The sequence below is a fragment of the Camellia sinensis genome, chromosome 12 (assembly GCF_055761805.1).
Source record: "Camellia sinensis isolate YWXY chromosome 12, ASM5576180v1, whole genome shotgun sequence".
Lineage (NCBI taxonomy): Eukaryota > Viridiplantae > Streptophyta > Magnoliopsida > Ericales > Theaceae > Camellia > Camellia sinensis.
The window spans coordinates 174,056,520-174,074,903 of record NC_138972.1 but is presented as its reverse complement, the minus strand read 5'-3'; the positions used below and the strand labels follow the sequence as shown (position 1 = coordinate 174,074,903).

The window sequence follows — 18,384 nt, the reverse complement described above, 5'->3', positions numbered from 1 at the left end:
AAACCAAAACAAAAAATGGTCAAAATGATGAACTAGGGGCACAATTGAGTCAGGTGTCCTGTCTTTCCCCTATTATCAACATACCTGCTAGAAAGAGCACTCTACCTGCCAAGAAGGGCACCCCCGAAGCTGACCACAAAAGGGCAGAAAGCTCACATCCTTTGAGCAACGAGGTATCGAGCCAAGTGCGAAGCACAAACTGGAAAGGATCAAGATATTCCACTCCCTCATCTGGACAGATCTGATCACATCCAAACTCCCCAGCAAAGCATCATCAACCGATGTCAATTGCAAATCTGCTGCATATCCAGCCGCATCACAACCTCTCCATGGGAGAAGATCACTGTTGTGAGCAGAAGAAGAGAATCTAGCAGAATGCTAGGGACAAGAGCCCGTAACTCCTTGTTTATCCACCAACCACCTAGGGGAGGGATAAAAAATGAGAGATTGAAGAATAGAGAGATGTGCGCTGAGAGAAAAAGTGAGAAAAGGGCTTTTTCAGAAAAATAGAGATTGAGTGCCAGAGTGACGTGAGAATCACAAATGAGAAAAGGGTGGGAAACAATACCCAGAGAAACTGGCTCCTCGTGCGCTGAGAGGTCTCTCGTCTTTGTAACACGTCTGTGTGTCGTGTCTCTTCTTTTGTTTGTCTCGATTCTGGATTTGAGTCGTTCCGAGCGTGTCTTGATGTGTTTAGGTTGTTTACCTTTTGTTTTTCATTGTTGAGTCTTTTTCGCTGTGTTCAGTCGTAGGCTCAATACCTGGTCGAGAACTCATTTTCTCAATTTCAAAAAATGATTTGTTGTGTGCTCAGAGTGCTGTGCCATTCTCCACATTTGTGCAAAAAAGGAATTTGTTCTTTCGAAAACTGCAGGGTTCAACCCAGGTCATGTGAGAACAGTAAAATCGGGATCTATCTGAAGCTATATAGGCTCTGGACTGCAAAGCAAAAGAAAAAAGGGAAAATCGAAGCATCTAAGTGTGTTTCACCTTTAGCAAATTCCGTGATTGTACTCCGGATGTACCTCTTCAGGCCTTGTCAATGTTCCTAAGAATGAGTGTGCCTCTACTCCAAGCTTAAGTCTGCTTCAAGTCAGAATGGCAATTAAAGCAGCAGCAGATGTTACCTCTCGCCAATATAAACAGGGTGTCCCCTTTTCAGGTGGAGTGTGTTACAAACCCCTTCGAGTGGTAAATCGGAGGTCGCATTTGGATTTGGCCTCGTTAAGGCTTGTATTTCCTCATTCGGCATTTTGTTTCAAACGCACTTTTTAAGTTACACATTCGTCGCATTGTTATGCACACCATTTCTCGCATTCTTACGCACTCCATTCGTTGCATTGTTATGCACATCTATCTAGCATTGTTATGCACCGTTACACCTGCATTGTTATGCACATTATATTTGCACTGTCGTGCACCTTTTCACTTGCGTTGTCACGCACTTTCCACTTGCATTGTTATGCACTCTCTCTTATTTGGAAACACGGGGATACGTCCTTATGTTTCCCCTTCTCATTTTGAAACACCGGGATACGTCCCTATGTTTCTTCTCCTCATTCTGAAACACCGGGATACGTCCCTATGTTTCTTCTCCTTATTCTGAAACACCGGGATACGTCCCTATTTTTCTTCTCCTTTTTTGAAACACTGGATACGTCCCTATGTTTCTTTTTCTTTCTGAAACTCCGGGATATGTCCCTATGTTTCTCCTTCTTTCCGAAACACCGGGATACGTCCCTATGTTTCTCATTCCTTGCGGAACACCAGGATACGTCCCTACATTTCTCTCTCTTCGAAACGCCGGGATACGTCCCTATGTTTCTCCTTCCTTCCGAAACTCTGGGATACGTCCCTATGTTTCTCTTTTCGTTCCGAAACTCCGGGATACGTCCCTATGTTTCTCTCTTCTTTCCGAAACTTCGGGATACGTCCCTATGTTTCTTCTTCTCTTTCGGAACACCGGGATACGTCCCTATGTTTCTCCCTCTTCGGTTAAAAGCGTTCGGAATACGTTCCAATGCCTACACCATTTCGAAACACCAGGATATGTCTCTATGTTTCTCCCTCTTCGGTTAAAAGCGTTCGGAATACGTTCCAATGCTTACACCATTTCGAAACACCGGGATATGTCCCTATGTTTCTCCCTCTTTGGTTAAGAGCATTTGGAATACGTTCTAGTGCTTGAACCACTCTGAAAATGCCGGGATACGTCCCTATGTTTCTCATTCTTTTCGAAACTCCGGGATACGTCCCTATGTTTCTCATTCCTTCCGAAACTCCGGGATACGTCCCTATGTTTCTCATTCCTTCCGAAACTCCGAGATACGTCCCTATGTTTCTTCTTCTTTTCCGGAACACCGGGATACGTCCCTATGTTTCTCCCTCTTCGGTTAAAAGCGTTCGGAATACGTTCCAATGCTTACACCATTTCGAAACACCGGGATATGTCCCTATGTTTCTCCTTCTTTGGTTAAGAGCATTTGGAATACGTTCTGGTGCTTGAACCATTCTGAAACGTCGGGATACGTCCTTACGTTTCTCCTTCCTTCCGAAACTCCGAGATATGTCCCTATGTTTCTCATTCCTTCCGAAACTCTTGGATACGTCCCTATGTTTCTCTTTCCTTCTGAAACTTCGGGATACGTCCCTATGTTTCTTCTTCTTTTTCCGAAACACCGGGATACGTCCCTATGTTTCTTCTACTTTTTCGGAACACTGGGATACATCCCTATGTTTCTTCCGCTCTTCCGGAACACAGGGATGCGTCCCTATGTTCCTCTCCCATTGGTTAAGAGCATTTGGAATACGTTCCAATGCTTATACCTTTCCGAAACTCCGAGATACGTCCCTATGTTTCTTTGCATGATCATTAGTTATGCTCGGCTTGGTGCATTGTCTTGCATTTTCCCCCTGCCCTCGGGCGTATACCTTGTTTGTCTTGCATGTTTGTCTAAGTCTTCGGCCTTGTCAAAAATGGGTCGTCTCTAGGCTTTGACATTCACTCCCGTCATTGTTATGACTTTCGAGTTCTGTCAAAGAGGGGCAACTGTAGACACCCCATTTTTGACCGTCCTCAAGACTTGGACGTCACCGTTTGAACACCCGGTGATCATCCATGTTTGTGTTCGTTTGGAGTTCTCGGAGGTCTCGGCTACGCGCCTTGCCTCAGGATCTCCGAACTCGACTGTTTAGTGTCTAGTTTTGCACCAAACACTTGTGTTTTGCCTTGGAGGGGCAGGGAATGCCTTGTGAGGCATCCCCACACATCACCGGCCATGGCCAGAGGCCACCGGCTGGTGTTTTGTTGCCATCGGCAATATATATTGCCGGTCGGCATTCTTTGTTGCCGATCGGCAGTACATTTTGTCAAAATGGCAATTTTGGCCGGCTGACTACTATGCATCTGCTTTTGTAGATATTTTGATACAGCTGTCTTGCATTTGGCTCCCCTGTATGGAGGGATCTCTCTCTTTAGAAGCTTGTCTTGTAAGCTTCACAAGACAAAAAGATTTATAAAGAGAGGTCTTCTCCCTTGTTAAGAGAGGTTAGACATTTTAGACAGCCATTTTAGGGTTTGAGTTCTAGGGTTAGGGTTTGTCTATATCCTAGCTCTATATCTCTCTTCCTCTTGTGTTTAGTGTGTGTGTTTAAGCTCACTATTGCACACAAACACATAGTGTTACACCTTTTCTTCGTTCTGAAGGACCAGAGGTCTGTTCTTGGAGTTTTGGGGCTGGTTTAAGCTCAAGGAAGCAGCTGGTCCACCATTTGTGAAGAAGGTCTTCAAGGGTAAGAAGTTTGTCCCTTTATTTCCCATTTTTGCATTGTATTTTTACCTACCTTGAAATTGTTTTTGTGTTTAGTATATGACATAAAAAAGTTCTGCTTTTAGGCCCTCTAAATAGTTTGTTTAGAGTGTTTTGTGGTTTGAGGTTGTTTGACCCCTCTTAAGCCTTGTAAGGCTCCATTTTGTGCCATTTTGTGTGAGCTCCGAGACCTTGGTGTTTGGGCCTCCTCACCACTGAAATCTTGAGGGATTTCAGAGGTGAGGATGGTGCCTTGAGGTCCCAAGAAGGAGAGGGCACCCCCTCTCCTTGTTGTCCTTGAAAAGGACCATTTTTGGCCTCTTGAGGGAGCACCTAGCTTAGGCTCTTGTTGACCATGCCTTAGTTGATTTTTGTGCTTATTATGTCATAATATGCCTCTGTTTTTAGTTGGTTTTGGTACACCATGCTTGCTTAGCATACATGCCTTGTAATGCCATTTTGTTGCCTTAACATGCCTTAGGTTGTAAACCATTATTCTAGCATGTTTTAGGCTTAGTCTTGTGAAGCTTTCGTGCTTATTTTGCCATGTTTAAGGTCTGTCCATAGTTTTTTGGCTCAACTTTGGTATGCTTAGTATAGCCCCTTTGCATTTTTGGTTTGTTGGCCTTAAGTGTGTGAATGTATAGCATGCATCCTTGCCTTAATTTAGTGGGTTGGGACCATTTTCCATGTTATTTCAGTCCCTTTAACATGCTTGTATGCTTGCCTTGGATGCCTCTTTGAAGCTTTGAAAGCTTGTCTTGCATGCTCCATGTTTTGGCCATTGTGCATACCCTTTGAATTTGAGCCACTTAGATGTCATCTAGGTGTCCCTTGGGTGTTGTCTAGGCATGCCTTAGACTTGTTTTAAGTCCTCTTAGCCTTGTGAGGCTCGGTGGACTTAGTCTCGGTTTAAGCCTCTTGGCTTGTCTTAGGTTTTTGGCTTTGTTTGCATGCCTTGTTTATCTTGTTTAATTGGCTTAGCACCTTTTGTAACATGATTTTCAATGCTTACCTTGCATGCCATTAGTCCATGTTATGCCTCTTTCAAGTGTGCTTGAGAGTTGCCCCTTTTGTGCTTGAGTGCTAGCCCTTTAACATGTGCATGTGTGTATGTGTGTTTAGTCTTCACTTCACAGCATTTTGGCCACTGTTTTAGGTCTATTTAAGGCTTCCTATATCATGTTTAAGTCCATCCTATGCTTGTTTGCATACTTACCTTCCACGTTTGCTTGCATGTATACATTGCATTGTCCATGTTACATGCTAGTTCATACGCCTAGGTTGCATTGCGTCATGCATGCATGCCTTGTTCCTTGATCTAGTGATAGGAATTGGGCCCCCTTTGCATTGCATTTTACATCAAAATGTGCACACTTGGTCCCTTGGGCCATCACGCATTGAAATGCGCGCTTGATGGTCTGAGAACCAAGGACCATGTCCCTTTGAGTCATACACATGATGAGGGATAGGATTGGCGCATACATTGCTTGAATTGCATTGCCATGCTATGCCTTGCCCTCTGCTGTTGTCAATTGCAGGTTCTGCAGACATTCTTTGCCGACCGGCAATCCATTGGTGGCCGATAGCATCACCAACAGCCGATGATCATATACCACTGCCGGTGGCTATTCTACTCTGCCGGTGGTGTCTTCCAATGTCCAGTAAGCACATCCTGAGACTTTGGCAGTCTTCAGAGGAGTATAGCAGGGAAAACAGAGGCAGCTTGCGCATGGCAGTGTACTTCCGAGCAGGACCGAGCATGCATTGCATTGGGCTCTCTTCCCGAGGCAGTTTATATATTTTCCCTAGATTAGTTAATTTGCTTAGCTGATTAGATGGCCTGTAATATTTAATTAGCTTGTAGGTTAATTATCTGTAATATTTATTTGGTCCCTCCGGGCGAGGGAGAATCTGTAATAAGTGTGGGTGAGTGTGTGCATGTCTTTCAACCCCCACTTCTTTCTCTCTTTTACTTACCTGCTTTGACGGTTAGTAATAAGACATGTTTAATTTAGCATACCTTATGCTATGCATGCGTGCATCATTCATCAGTATTGCATGCACCGGGCTCGGCGCATCATGCTAACTGCATTGGTATTTCAAATCTAACTTGAATACATGCTACTTGTGCATTTTCACATGTCATTCATAGGTTAGCCGAGCCTACTCTAATTGCATCCTGTATGTGTTGCATTAGTCAATTTGACATGAACTAGGACTATGCATGTTGGCTAACTAGTTTATTGTTTTGGCACGGAGTACAATGTAAGTATTTTCATGCTTTAGCATATCGCATGCGTGTGAATGCTATTATGACAGCATGCTTACCATGTGGCTAGATGCTTATGTGATAAACTGTTTGAATGCCTGTGGGTGAAGGTTGGATTGTCTGAGTTGGAAAAACTCGTTGAAATCCATGTTTTTAGCCTACTTGCGAGTAGCAAATTCCAAAATATTTTTCCAAAACAAACGGATATGCAATGCTTATTCCCAAATTAGGCAATCTGGTCTATACTTGTTTGCTGTGCGCATAACATAGTAATTCTAGGCTAATAACCGGAATAAGAACACATAACGTTTTCAAAAACGGATATCATGGTTAGTAGAGGCCGATCTTCGGATCGGGCGAGAGGGGGTGCTCATAGCTGACCTTCCCCAATCGTACCCAAGTTTCCGAGCCGAGGCAACTTTGGTGATGACGGACACGTGGCCTTTGGCACCGAGTCAGGGTTTCCTAAATTCCCCCAAAATAAAATATTTAGGTGGCGACTCTGTATCTGGCAAAGCAGTCCATGCTTGGCACTTCTTTTCTAAAAATCTGTTTCTCAAAACGATTTGCCAGATTTGGACTCTTTGGTTCAGATTAAGAACCGTGACACAAATCGAGTCCGAACTGTAGCGAGGGCCCCTCGTGGGCGCGTGCTACAATAGGCCCGTTATAGATGATGAAAGCTACAACGAAAAATTTAGTTTTAAAGCCACAGTCCAACAATCTGTCTCGTCTACCAAACTTCCACCAAACAATGTGATTACAAAGTCAGTTATTTATTTTTCCAGAAAAATAAAACTAAACGACATTCAAATACAAACATTAAATTGTTGAAGAAACGAAGATTCATTTTTTTTACCCGATCATAGGCCAAATAATGATCATGCCATCTTCTGAACTAGAAATAAGAAATGAATCATCGTTGGAAAATGTCAAGCAAGTCACTGATTTTTGATGTGCGCACCAAGTCCTGACCAATCTCCCATTTGAAATCTACAAATTACCATGACACTCAATATTTGAAAATAATGACTACAAATAATATATACAAATTAAGCTAATGGCCCACAAAGACAACTATTCAGTAATTTTTTATATTGTGATCAATTTCATGTAAAGTACTGATGAGATTAAAAAAAAAATTGATCTTTGCATGTGGGGCTACAAAAATATCATTAACACATCATTTTGGATATATTTTATATTTAAACTGTCTGTTTTTAAAATACCATCTCTCTTTGTTCCTCTTTTCTCTTCACTGAAGGAGTTGAATGTTTCCTCCCAAATACAATAACAAAAAACAGACAACATTCAAAAATTAATTCCTGAATTGCATGAAAAATGAAAAAACGTGAGTAGAAGTAATTTCAAAAACATTTATGAGAAAAAAAATCCACCTGTTGTTTTTAAAGCATTCAAATCTTCTCAACAAACCTAAAAGAAACAAATGTAGAAGCCACACAAGCATACTCATCAAGCAACCACAGTGAATTTTTAAATCAGGAAAAATAAAAAGCTACTGACAACACATTAATAACAAGCATACCAATCAAATAGCCTAGCATAAATAGTCTTTTCCAGAGCATCCCGACTTGCAATAGCAGCATTACAATCCAAAGCTTTAACAATAATCCCTTCACGAGTTTGAATTGAATGTGTGCACAGAGTAGACAATAATAGATTTACATCACACCTAAGCAAAAACGCAATCTAGTCAACTGGGTTTATCATGAGCCAACGACCTCCAATAAATGGAAAAGCAAAGATTGCATCATCAACAAAGAAACAAACACAAAATGCTCAGCAGCTAAGTCAGTCAGGCTCAGGCTCAATTAGTTCGCATCACACTAATATTGATATTCTTTTTTATACTACAAATCCCAAGTAAATGAAGCATTTATTATTCAAGTACCCAAGGCTCCATATGTAACGCCCTCAAAATAATACATAAAAACTAACATTTTAGACATGCATTGATACAAAGGAAATCAACCATTTCTATTCATCAGAATAATTCTTACAATTGTATTACATGTTAACAACAAAAGCAAATGCCCTATGGGCTTACAGCTTTCCAAGTTAACACTTGGTTACAAAAAGAAAAGTACTAACTCAATACATATTAAGCCCTTGGCTTGAATTTACATGTAATGCATCAAAAGAAACAAAAGAAAGAGTCTTCAACTCTCATCATCATCCCAGCTATGTCCTTGGGGGTGGCATACTACCTGTACCTGAAAATAATGTCCCATAAAGGGTGAGGCAACGCCCAGTAGAGATATGCTAAACACAGTATGAGCAATGACTAAGACATTAGCAATTGATAAATGTTCAACTTTCATAAACCAATTCATAATCCATTTCCATTTCATGACCACTATGTTCATGTTTCATTTCAGTTTCCATGTCTTATCAATTTCACAATTTACATCAATAGCTCAGAACCTGGCCAACCACTTATATGAGACGATGGCTCATATTAAGCACTTCCCATTTTACAATAGATAAACATATTAGTCGTATCAACATCTCAACAGATAAGCATACAAGCTGCATCTACATTTCAACAGATATGCATATTAGCTATATCAACACTTCCAATGACAACCATATGAGCTGTATCAACACTTCCAAAGATAAGCATACGAGCTGTATCAACACATTACCTGACAAGTATATGAGCTGTATCAGTGGAGTCCATTCCCTATCTCCTCCCAAACAACATCCGGTTTAGAGGTCCATCCCCTATCTTCCCCTAAACCGTGGAGTACATCCCCTCTCTCCTCCCACACACACAACATATATACATAAAGGTCATATACGCAATCAATCAATGCATAACGTTAATGTATTCTATAAACCGTCATACTCTATGACATATCCAATTGATTAGTTTTAGTTTGCCTAATCATCATGCATTGTCTACAACAATCAAAACTACCCTCCACCGGTAGCCCAAGCAATTATTTCTAAACAGGTAATAAAAGCTCCAACAGATAAAATATCGATGTTTTCAAAAGTGAGCGATTAATAAATCTAACTCCACTATTCAACCACATAATGAACCGATTTCATTATTTCCAACTCAATTCCATAAGTTTACAATTTTTCCAAATTCATTATGCCAATTAATTTATACAACAAATTAGGGTTTTCTACCCCATTTCCCAATATTGACCCAATGGCCTAATATCAACAACCAACAACTATATCATCACTTTGAAACCCAAAATACATGTTATGAGCCCAAAATCACAAAACCCTTTTTACACATTTTGAAACCCTAAGTCCCAAAATTTCCCAAGTTCAACACTCTATCAAAACAACTAAAAATCTAGGTCAAAGACTATAAGGATGAGTAGGAATCCCTACCTCAAAAGATGACACCCAACGAAGAAGATGGTGACAACGAACTTGCTCCAAACCACGAGTTTCTCGGATCAAAAGATAGCCCTCGACGATCAACAACTCTTTTGTAAAGGCCAAAGGTGAGGAAAACACCCTAGCTAGATCAATACTTAGAGAGAAGTTAAGGTTTTAGAGAGAGGAGCTCTCAAATGGCTTTTTCAGAAAAGTAAGAGAGAGAAAGAATGAGAAAAAGTGAATTTAAAACGCCCAGCTGCCAACTGATATACGACTTTCCCGTTCGAGCGGAAAACACAACGCTCGAGCGTCAAGAACAAAAACTAGGTCTGCTCGAGCACAAAAAGGCCCGCTCGAGCGCCAAGACACAAGAATAAAGCATATCTGCTCGAGTGCGAAAACCAGTCCGCTCGAGCGTAGATTTCTCCCTCCCAGAACTTACACCGAAAAGGTATTACCCTCTCGAACGCCAGAGTACCCGCTCGAGCGCCACCGCTCGAGCGTAAGGAAACCCGCTCGAGCGTAAAAATCACACCTGCAGAAGTTTTGCAGGGACACGAAAAACTGGGAGTGTGCAATATCCGCTCAAGCGCAACAAGACCCGCTCAAGCGGGACGACCAAAAACCCGGCAATAAGATTTCAGACCAAGGTTCAACCCACCTGTTCGAAACAAGCCCAACACATCCTATAACCCAAACAAACGGAATTTAAGGATGACAACAAGATAGATACAACTACCAACTTCACAGAACTGAGTCCGGAACACAACAGAACAGTAAAGGGACAACCGGGATCGCTATACCATAAATACAAGAATAGTCAATTAGATTATCAAAGATATAGTTAAAGATACAGTACTAAATGCAATTTAGTCAATTGAGATTATCAAAAGACAACAACACGGGAAGTTGCATCATTAATAAGAAAACCAAACTATAAAAGCTCAACAGCTAATTAAGTCGGGTTCAATTAACTTACATCCGGTTGAAAGCTATACATTCATTTTGATACTCCAAGTCCCAATTAAATGATGCATTTCTTATTCAAGCATCCAAGGCTCCACAAAATACACGAAGAGTACTTTAGACCAACATAATTTAAGATGTAATAACTCTTAACACCTAATGCATTAACACTTTTTAACACTTTATACACATAACAGGAGTAGAAAAATAAATCCACATCAATTAAATGTCGATGACTCGATAGTTTTAAGCATAGGACTTGTTTAGGAACTGTACATACTTAGAAACTTTGATTGATTATGGATTCAGTTATTTCTTATTTATTGTTACAACTAATTACGTCATTCTAGTCTTTCTAGAATGGTAAAATGCTCTACTAATTAAAGTTAAAATGTTTTTAAATATTCTATTATGAAAGAGTTGCTAAGTTGTCAAAGTTTCCTATTTAAATATTTTCACTCGAAGTTAAGTACTTAAAACAGCTAATATCCAAGTTACTCAAACATTTTGCTCCACAACAATAGTGCAGTATAAGAAAACTAATTCAAGTCTCAACAATGTTCGAAGTTCATCCATGACAGAGGAAAATAAAATAAAGTATAAAATGACAAATAAAATTTCAATAAATTTGATAATATAATAATTTTATTAAAGAAGCAGAAGAGAAAAGAAGATTAATGTTGCAATAGCAGCATAAACTAGGTTTGATGATGTAACAAACAAAGGGAAATCACATATAATTTATAAAGCATTACCTTTAAGTCTGGCAACCTAATAACACATGCACATTCAACTACCACAGCCCCAACACGTTCTAGTTGATAACAATTCCAAGCACATTAGTTGTTGGCTAGAGAATTAAGGAAAGCGCTGAAATACACATACTGAACTGGGAAAGAAAAATCATGAAAGAAGCCCTAGAAGTTACCTAAAAGCCTTATGGCTGCAGATAATGTCCCCCCTGTCGCCACTAAATCATCAATCAGTACCACACTCAAGCTCATAGTCTTCGGAGATAACTTCCCCTACATATTGCAAAAAATTGACATTTTCACTTCAGATTTTATCAGGAAAAATTTAATTGTAGAAGGCAGGAACTGATAACAGTAACTAAATTCCAAACGCCACAATGAAGTTGAATGGTTATTGACAAAGAACAATGAGAAAAGTTGAGACAGTTATCAAGAAACATGCTGCTACCAAACTTCAGTCACATATAGGTGCCTAAATACTAAATCCAATAAAGGCTTGCACTACAGGAAAAATAGGTTTTAATGGCATTTTTTTAACGACGTTTTTTTAAACGTCACTTTTGTTAATTTCTAACGGCATTTCTATAACCGCCGCATATTGTTTAACCAAAACGGCACCATTTTATAATTGAAACCACCTCCAAATGCGGTAGGTACACGCGCTGATGCTTCTTTGTGAAACCTTTATTTTGAATCTGAGCTCTTTCTCTCTCTCAACCATTAAACGCACACATCTCTCTCTCTCTCTCTCTCTGCGATGAAGAAGACGGAGGAGATGACTATAGGAAGAAGCTTCATTTCTCAAATGATCAATCGGCTATTATTGAAGAGAGCTTCAAAGAACACAACACTCTCAATTCTGTAAGTATACATAACACTAAGTCTTAGCTTGAAGCTCAGCTATGGAGGTCGGGGTAGTTTGGTTGTTTTACTGAGACCTTTATGATTTCTCTCTCTCTCTCTCTCTCTCTCTCTCTCTCTCTCTCAACCCTTATACGCACTCAATCCTCCATCGAAGCTCCATCTGCACTGGCGATTTTGAAGATTCAGAATGATTTCGAAGCGATTTCGAAGATTCAGATCGATTTCGAGATTCAAAGCAATTTCGAAGCTCCATCGCCACCACCATCTACACCAGCGAGGTAACGAGCTCCATCCTCTCTCTCTCTCTCTCTCTCTCTAGATCGCTATCTCTCTTTAGATCTATGAAATCAATGTTTTTAAGGCATTCTTATTTGATCGTCATTTGCAGAGATTCAGTGATTGCAGAGCGATTTTGATTTCCAAGCGCCATCCCCACCACCATTTGCACCGACGATTTCGATTTCACTAAGGTGACCTTCACCGTCTCTCTCTCTCTCTCTCTCTCTCTCTCTCAATTTCCTCTCAAATTACTTCAATTTTTTTGTGGCTTCTCTTCTAATGATTTGAATCTTGTTTTTATTTTTTCATAGTCAAGTTCAAGCTCCTCCTCCCTGTCCAAACCCAAGACGCTGAGAAGAAAGGCTATAAGTTGTTTGATTTCACTTACGAATTTGAATTTATTATTATTTTTTTTTTTTGGTCATGTTTAGTTTTTAAGTGTTTTGTGGTGCAATAGAATCTTGTTTGGAGGTTACACTGATTAGATGGTGGAGGATGCAAATGCTGTTAAATAACCATACTTTTATTGGCATGTCAGCTAGGCCCAAGGTGTTGTCTGATACTTTATGGTTGGAATTCCAGACTGTTGGATATGGGGGTGAGGGGTGTACCTCAGTGTGAACGTTAGTGGAAACCAGATTCTGGAAGGCTGTGATCACAGTGGCAGTAGTAGGTTTGTCAAAGGTCATGGAAGTTGTTGATCAAGGGCATGTTGGATGTAATCAAACTGCATAGTTTCTAGTTTTCACATTGTTATGGAGCAATTCTTCATCAATTGGTATTGGCGAATACATATTGATTGGTCAGATGACTCATCTCTATGTTTAAAGCATTGGGCAAGTAAGTAAATATTATTGAACAAAATAGAATATTGAATAGGAATAACAAATGAGATTAATGTGTAGTGTGATAAATGTATTGTTGATTGACTTTGGTAGTGTATGTTTCTCTTTTCTCTTTCACTAAGCAACAAATTTATACAATTAAATTGTTTGTTCTATATACTTCTATAGTGGATATCTAATTTAGTTAGTTGTCTGCTCTTTTACTCTTATGTTGACTCTAAGCAACAAATGAGTTAGCATTGGTTTATTTAATGTTAAATGCCCTAGAATCCTAGTACTATCATGTTTATTCCTCCTATTTTTTTAATTTATTTTTAAAATTTTTAATTTTTTGATACTAGAAATCAGAGATAGCATGGATAAAGAAAACTAAATTGTTTTTTAAGGTTGCTGGTTGGATTCATACCCCACTTGTTGCATTGGATATATATATCAAGTGATGAAATATTGGTGTAATGCAACTTACATTGTGATTATTATCAAGCATGCAGTTAAATTTGACAGAATTTAGTGTGTGGTGTAGACTTTTTTGTTTGCTACTGATAAAGATTATACCTACTCTCGGGCTGCTTAAAATTGCTTGTTGATTTTTGTTCAAAATGCCAGTTATTGAGGCTAGTAGTGGGCCATGTAGTTTTCATGCCTACCATGACATCTATTTGTGGATGGCTTTGGATCGTATCTCTTCATCTCTCTCTCTCAAAGGGGGACAAAAGAACATGTCTTGGATGGGTCTTAGAGGTGATTAACTATAACAGAGTCAATTTTGATGTCACAGTGTATTTGTAGTAAATGATTCAACCAAAATAAACTATAAAACTTGTTGATTTTAGCCCTGATAGAGCTATTGGTCAAAAGGGTCTCGTTAAACTCAGTTATGGGTTGAAGTGGGCTCTGTTGGAACGAGGACTGTTCAACAACATTAGGGTACATATTAAGAATGCTAATAAATATTATACATTCTTTATGACACATATTTTTCATGTAGAATATACAATTATTTTAAGTTTCTTGAAATGTGCCATAAAGGCACAAGTTAAGTTAACAAAATCATTTTAAGAATTCATGCCACCACTTTTGCTGTTATATTACAACCACTTTAGCAAAACATGTCAATTTTTTTTTCCTATTTACATATTTTAGAAACAATTTGTCATGCAAATTTTGTTAGTTTTTTTATTTTAATTTCTATATTCAAAAATTGTAAATGAAAATTATACCAAAAGTGCCCTAACATACCTGGATTACCAGCTTTAAATCTCATGACAGCCTATCCGTTCTTACGGACCCCAACAGTGTTCAACTTAGGTGGATCAACCAATTTAAACCCTTTCGGGTCAGTTTTCTTGTCAAAATTCCCAAACCTGACCCAACGACATAAAAGCTGAACCCATGCAGATGCATTGGATGATTTTCAGCTGAACTCAAGATATTGGTCCCCTGTTTTAGAATGTCTTTCCATCTTCATGTTTTTGTTTAAATGTGCTCAATAGGCCCAAAGTAATGGTTGGCTATTTGTTAGAGGTATTATTTTCCAAGAGTCATAAAATTCTTTTCTTTAGCTTTTCTTGGTATATTGATGGGTTTTTGTTTTTTATCTATTTTTTTTAAAATTCATTATTCTTATTTTGTGCAGTTATATTTTTGGTTATCTTTACCGTTTGGCAGAGCTAGTTCTTTTTGGACTTGTGTCATTGCTAATGGATTATTGGATCATTTTTGTGGCCAAGATTTGCATTAAATCATCGGCCTTGAGCAGCCGGTTCAGCGGGCAATGAGATTAGAGAGATGTGAAAGGGTAAATTTTCAAAGTCTCCAAGATTATATTTTTGTAAGAATTTAGATGTCATTTGATTTTGAAGTTTCAGGATTTGCAATCTCATTATTTCTTAAGAATATTTTCTTATTGTTCTTGAAATTTCAACATGCAATTTTATTGGTTGATATCATTGCTAGGTGAATGGTTTGAGCCCTTCAACGGACAGAGTTGTTATAGAATGTTGATCACCTTGAAAAATGATTTGGTATAAACTAGCCTCCTAAGCTTGAAAAAGCCTTGAATAAGATTTTATTTTGTATTAATTGACAGAAAAAGTATTTTGCAGATCCTAAAAAGAAGGTTACAGTAATTAAGTTAAACTTTCATTTATGCAGCTTAACAATCTCACATAATATACCTAATTAGCTAATAGGTTCATTGAAATCCTAATAAATATTGTTATAGAATGTTGATCGCCTTGAAAAATGATTTGGTATAAACTAGCCTCCTAATCTGGAAAAAGCCTTGAATAAGATTTTATTTCGTATTAATTGACAAAAGAAGTATTTTGTAGATCCTAAAAAGAAGGTGACAGTAATTAAGTTAAACTTTCATTTATACTGCTTAACAATCTCACATAATATACCTAATTAGCTAATAGGCTCATTTAAATCCTAATAAATATTGTTATAGAATGTTGATCGCCTCGAAAAATGATTTGGTATAAACTACCCTCCTAATCTGGATAAAACCTTGAGATAAGATTTTATTTCGTATTAATTGACAAAAGAAGTATTTTGCAGTTCCTAAAAAGAAAGTGACAGTAATTAAGTTAAACTTTCATTTATACTGCTTAACAATCTCACATAATATACCTAATTAGCTAATAGGTTAATTTAAATCCTAATAAATATGTCATGTACTGTTCCCTTACTAACTGGAGAAGTTCAATCAATACCTGCTGACTGTTAGGTTAACTGCGATTGATTTCATTCTGGAAATTAGGTCTTGGTTGGGAATTGGTTATTTTAGTGGCGAATCGGCTTTTTAATGAGGTAAAGTTAATGTGTTTGGGAATGAACTTTTTGAGTTGTTTTGAAAACTGTGAATTACTGAGATGTTTGACTTTTTTTTACTGGCTTTTTAGATTGTTTTATTGACTTTTTGGATCTCAAAATTATTTTTTTTTTTGGGTGGCAAGTTGCCAAATGGAGCCTTAATCACATTGAATAAAGCTGACCATAAAGCCTTTGAACCAGTATAACTTTCTTTATGAAGAGTTCAGGTAATTTTGAACCTGCCCATATGCTGGCATGAACACAAACGAATATCTAATATTTTAAATCAAATCAGATTGGGCAGATCCCACACCTTAAGGGCGAAAATAAATACTACAAATAATTTCATTTCAGATCATATGGTTTCAATTTATACTGCAAGATCTCAAGATTCATTATCTTCTGAAATGTTGTGAGAAGAAACATTACCTGTGCATTGCAATTAGCAAAAATTTCTAATTTTCAAGAACAAAAGCCTAGGCATGTGACTTCTGGTTTGAACAGCCACTTTGCACAAATGATCCAAAGCTTTAGTGGTTGTTTAGGAAACTACAGAACCGGTTTTCTTGGATGATTTGGAGCCTTGTTCAATTAAATCCAACAAGATTAGAAAATAGATTTCTTAGGTCCGTCATATATAAAGCAACACTATTTTTTTTATTTATTTATTTATTTATTTTTTGTGGTGAGGTTAGTATAGATATAAAAACCAGATAAGGCTTGTCAACATTGATCAGGTCAATGGAATTCATTTGCATAGGAAATTCAGAAAATAAAGCAGGCATGTAATTCTTTAGAGTTGAATACCTTTCTTTTTTTAATTGGAGGGAAATATGATTTTTCCTTTCTGATGAGGATTTATTCTTCTATGATTTCTGCATCCATTGTTCTATTGATTCCAAATAAAAAAATAAAAATAATGTGTTTTACTTTGATGTTCAGACAGGACCAAGGATTGGAAGTGACAGCAGAAGGTTTGGATACATTGAAAAACATGGCCCATGATTTGAATGAGGTTTCCTGCTGCCTTATGCATTGTATCTGTTGCTTTGTCCCATTTTGTGCACATCAATTTTTGACTTTGCAATTCATACAGGAAATGGATAGGCAAGTTCCTTTAATGGACGGATTGACACTAAGGTTTGAGAACACATCCTGTCCCACTAATATCTGAAGCTACAAGTATTCTTAAATTATTAATGGTGTATTTTCACACCCTACAGGTCAACAATGCAGCATCTGACTGTGTTTTACTTTAATGTTCACACAGGACCAAGGATTGGAAGTGATATCAGAAGGTTTGGATACATTGAAAAACATGGCCCATGATTTGAATGAGGTTTGCTACTGCCTTGTGCATTTGTATCTATTGCTTTGTCCCATTTTGTGCACATCAATTTTTGACTTTGCAATTCATACAGGAAATGGATAGGCAAGTTCCTTTAATGGACAGATTGACACTAAGGCTTGAGAACACATCCCGTCCTAGTAATATCTGAAGCTACAAGTATTCTTAAATTATTAATGGTGTATTTTCACATCCTACAAGTCGACAATGCAGGATCAGACCTTAAGAACACCAATGTGAGACTTAAGGATACTGTTAACCAGGTGATTGAGCTGCCACTGTATTTTCTGTAGATTTGCATCACTTTGTGTGTGTAGACGCGCCCGTGGGCCTTGCTACAGTTCGAACTCAATTTGTGTCACGGTCCTTAATCTAAACCAAAGAGTCCAAATCTGGCAAATCGTTTTGAGAAACAGATTTTTGAAAAGAAGTGCCAAACATGGACTGCTTTGTCAGATACAGAGTCGCCACCTAAATATTTTTTATGGGGGAATTTAGGAAATCCTGACTCGGTGCCAAAGGCCACGTGTCCGTCATCACCAAAGTTGCCTCGGCTCGAGAGCTTGGGTACGATTGGGAAAGGTCAGCTATGAGCACCCCCTCTCGCCCGATCCGAAGATCGGCCTCTACTAACCGTGATATCCGTTTTTGAAAACGTTATGTGTTCTTATTCCGGTTATTAGCCTAGAATTACTATGTTATGCACACAGCAAACAAGTATAGACCAAATCGCCTAAATTGAAACAAAATATTGCATGTTCGTTTTGAAGATGATTTGCTACTCGCAAGTAGGCTAAAATGCAGGTTTTGCCACCCTTGAGTGGTCTTTTAAAAAGATGGTTTTGCCACTTTCTAGTGGGCTTAAAACTCACAATTTTAATGCATTATTCCAATTTAGGTAATTCAACCTCCATCCACAGGCATTCAAGCAGTCATATCACATAAGCAGTTAGCCTCATGGTAATCATGTTGTTATGGCAACACTCATACGCATGCGGTATGCTAAAGCATAAATGCTTAACAAGTACTCCAAGCCAAAACAAGAACATGTTAGCAATCATGCATGATC

The 18,384-nt window shown here is 38.4% G+C and overlaps 1 long non-coding RNA gene across 1 annotated transcript in view; it reads left to right on the top strand.

Moving 5' to 3' along the window:
• The window catches only part of LOC114318555 (uncharacterized), a 47,195-nt gene extending 29,762 nt beyond the window's left edge, over positions 1 to 17,433 (top strand). Inside the window, exons 4-6 of the long non-coding RNA XR_003649039.2 lie at positions 17,064 to 17,107; positions 17,238 to 17,306; positions 17,389 to 17,433. This is a non-coding gene — a long non-coding RNA (uncharacterized LOC114318555). The remainder of the gene's footprint in view (positions 1 to 17,063; positions 17,108 to 17,237; positions 17,307 to 17,388) is intronic.
• Positions 17,434 to 18,384: the final 951 nt, after the last annotated feature.